Raw genomic sequence first — 4,100 nt, forward strand, 5'->3', positions numbered from 1 at the left:
GGGCGCCTGGCGGGGCGCGCGGGGTGGGGGGTCGCGGGGGCGCCTGTTCACCCCCAGGAGCAAGCTGCAGGGCAGGAAAGAAAAGTTGCGGTCAGCCTGTGGTTCGGTAGCGGGGAGACAAAGGCGACAACAAATGACAAGTAAACATCCAGCCACAGGAAGCCATTAAGGAGAGTGGGCGCTAATGAGCGCGCAGCGGGGACCCGCCGAGGAAACGCCGCGGGCCCCCGACCCGCCCGGAGCCCCGCTGGCAGGCCGTAAACCTGCTGTGCTCTTCTGTCCCCTTTCCAGTTGTGCCATTAGGAGCCGCAATTACTGGCATCCCAGTAAGAAGACTCCAGGGGTAAAAAGAGAACGTTGGGATTCTGTGATTTCGCACATCCTCACGTCTTCCCTTAACTAGCCGCGTGTGAGCTCGGAGATGCGAGTACCAAGCCTCTTCCCAAGGAGTCTTGTGCAACAGTTTCTCGTAAAAATCAACTCTAATGAATAACCAGACGTTCCTTTGTGCTCCCTTAAATTTTAACTATTAAGAAATTTGTTTTCAAGTAGCGGTGGTTTGTCAAGCAAGGGTTCCCGGCCTCGCTGCGACTTGGTGTCTGGACTATTTAAGATACTTACAGCTGGCTTTCCTTTGGGGAGAAACAGCTCCTTCTCCGGACGGCTGGATCGAGATTTCACAAACACCCTGGGGCAGGTGGTGCGGTCCGCGCGCGGTCCCGGAACACCCTCGGCGGACGCCCGGCCCGCGGCCACCCCCTCGGTCGAGGCCCCGGCGGCAGCGACAGCCAGAGGCCCTCCCGGCCAACCCGGTGAAGCCCGGCCGCGGCCACTCGGGCCCGGCGAATCCACAGGTACCAGACCACCCACAGAGAGAGATGGGCTTAGAAATAACGCAAGGGAGCCAAGCAAAGGCGCTTCCAACAGAATCGTGCCTTTTAAACTTGTTTACACTTAAACATTTGAGAAAGGGAGTGGGAAAGCGGTTTAGGGTAAATTTCATTTCAGAAAGCCTATTTTAGATGCTTGGGCGAAAGGCAAGTATTGCTAAGCATTACCCAAGACTCGGAAATTGTTTCTTTATGATTTCTTTATATGCGGTGTTCCCTTTCGGAGAAAAAGAGAATATCTGATCATAACATATCTTTACAGATAACACATGACAGTGTAAACACTGATGAAGTTTAAGGAGACAAGCAAATCACTTAAATAATCCCAAAAGGAACTCTAGTGCGCCGTGGCATCTCCCCACTGAGGCGGTCCTGTCTTCTACTTTGTGCCTTGCCATCTCTGTGACTTTCTTTCTTGGTGAAAATTCAAATATATTCTCATTGTTATATTTCTTGTGTTGTGCCCTGAATATCAAGTTAGAATAGCTTGATTAAGCTTTAATAATGGTATCACCCTATGCCATTGATTCTAACTGAGCTAGGAACACTTGAATTCAGAATAGAATATATGTGTTCTATATGTATGTATATATTCTATTCATTATTTTTAGTTTTGAACCAACATTTCTGATCCTGACACTACAACGTCTCCATAAAATGAGTTGGATTTGATGGCACCTTCAGTCCCTTCTGAATCTAAAATTTTAAATCTCTTCATAATTTTTTAAAAAATATCATGTTAATATATGTCCATGTTTTTTAAAATCACGTTGTTCAGAAGGGTTTCAAATAAAAACGACTAACTTCTGTTTCAGCCTACTCCACCCAAGCCAGCTTCCCAGAAATTTCAACTTGACCCACTTCCGTTAGTAATTATGTTTGTATAAGCCTAGTCACAAATAGAATAACCACCACCCTGGAAAAAGATTTGCAGCCTTCTGCTCTCTCTCTCTCTTTTTCTTTAGATGTATAGAAAGTGTGTTTACTGTTCTCCTTTCCCTTTCACTGTGAGGGAGTCACACCTCTCAGAAGAATGGAGGCATCCAGGGAGAATTTTCCTTATGCAAACCTTGAGTCTCCTAGAAGATTTACCTTTTTCTTGAGTGGTAGCTCCCTTGCATTGATTTCCCAGAATGTGCAGCACCAGACCCACAGGGGTCTCCCCAAGAACCCTAACTTTACACCTTACTATTTTTCTAGTGCTCACAGTTGACTGAGACGCAGCTTCAAGTCAAGGAACCATAGTGGCAATGAGAATCTAATTGCTGTGGGCAATTGTAAACTTCAGTAGTCACGAATTGTAGTATCTACACACCAGGTACACCAGATTTGTTCATCAAAATTAGGCCCTTTCTTTCAAATCAATATTTTGGGGGAATATTTCCCCTATGAAAACAGAAATCTATAAATATAAAATTGTTCTAGAGATATTTTTAGACCATGAAAAGTTATCCAAGATTGCTTTGGCTATTTGGGGTCTTTTGTAGTTCCATACACATTTTAGGATTGTTCTATTTCTGCAAAAAAAATGTCTTTGGAATTTTGATAGAGACTGCATTGAATCTGTAGATTGCTTTGGGTTATGTGGACATTTTAGCAATATTCTTCCAATCCATGAGCATGGAATAGCTTCCCATTTATTTGTGTCTTCTTCAGTTTCTTTCATTAATGCCTCATAGTTTTCAATATACAGGTCTTTCACCACCTTAGTTAAATTTATTACTAAGTTTTTTATCCTTTTTGATGAAATTGGAAATGAGATTATTTTCTTAATTTCTCTGAGAACTCGTTATTAGTGTATAGGAATGCAACAGATTTTTGTGCATTGATTTTGTCTCCTGCAACTTTACTGAATTCTTTTATTAGTCTTAAGAGTCTTTTGGTGGAGTTTTTAGGTTTTCTATATATAATATTATGTCATCTCCAAATAGTGACAGTTTTATTTCCTCCTTTCCAATTTGGATGCCTCTTATTTCTTTTTCTTGCCTCAGTGCTCTGTCTAGGACTTCCAATATGGTGTTGAATAAAAATGGCAAGAGTTGGCATCCTTGTCTTGTTCAGATCTTAGAGAGAAAGCCTTCAACTCTTCATAGAGTATGATTTGGCTGTGGCTTGTTCTAGAAAGCTTTTATTATATTGAGAAATGTCCCTTCTATACCCACTTGTTCGGAGTTTTTATCATAAATGGATGTTTAGTTTTTGTCAAATGCTTTTTTTGCATCTTTTGAGATGCTCATGTGATTTTTTATCCTTTACTTTGTTAATGCGGTGTATCACATTGATTGATGTGCAGATGGTGAACCATATTTGCATCCCTGGGAGAAATCCCACTTGATTACAGGGTATGATCCTTCTAATGTATTGTTGAATTTAATTTGCTAATATTTTATTGAGGATTTTTGCATATATTTTCATCAGAGATATTGGCCTGTAAGTTTCTTTCCTTGTGGCCGCCTTGTCTGGTGTTGATATCAAGGTAATGCTGGCCTGGTAAAATTAGTTTGGAGGAGTTCCTTCTCCTTCTAGTTTTCAGAAGAGTTTGAGAAGGATTGGTATTAATTCTTCTTTGAACATTTGATAGAAATCACCAGTGAAGCCATCTGGTCCTGGATTTTGTTGAGAGGTTTTTGTTTTGTTTTGTTTTGTTTTTTAAGATTTTATTTATTTATTTGACAGAGAGAGACACAGCAAGAGAGGGAACACAAGCAGGGGGAGTGGGAGAGGGAGAAGCAGGCTTCCCACCAAGCAGGGATCCCGATGCGGGGCTCGAGCCCAGGACCCTAGGATCATGACCTGAGCCGAAGGCAGACACTTAATGACTGAGCCACCCAGGCACCCCTGGGAGGTTTTTGAGTAATGATTCGATCTTCTTACTAGTAATCAGTCTGTTCAGATTTTCTGTCTTATCATGATTCAGTCTCAGTAGTTTATATATTTCTAGGAATTCATCCATTTCTTCTAGGTTAACCAATTTATTGGAGTATAGTTGTTCATAGTAGCCTCTTGTGATCCTTTGTTTCAGTTGTAACTTCTCCTCTTTCATTTCTAATTTTACTTGAGTCCTCTCTCAAATAAATAAATTTATTTATATTTTTGCCAACTTTATCTTTTCAAAGAACCAGCTCTTCATTTCATTGATCTTTTCTACATGTTCATTTTTTACTTGTGCGAGAACCATGTTTTTAACTTTTTGAAAATTATACTTGGAGG

The sequence above is a fragment of the Mirounga leonina genome, unplaced genomic scaffold (genome assembly GCF_011800145.1).
Source record: "Mirounga leonina isolate KUSES-001 unplaced genomic scaffold, KU_Mleo_1.0 Mir_55, whole genome shotgun sequence".
Lineage (NCBI taxonomy): Eukaryota > Metazoa > Chordata > Mammalia > Carnivora > Phocidae > Mirounga > Mirounga leonina.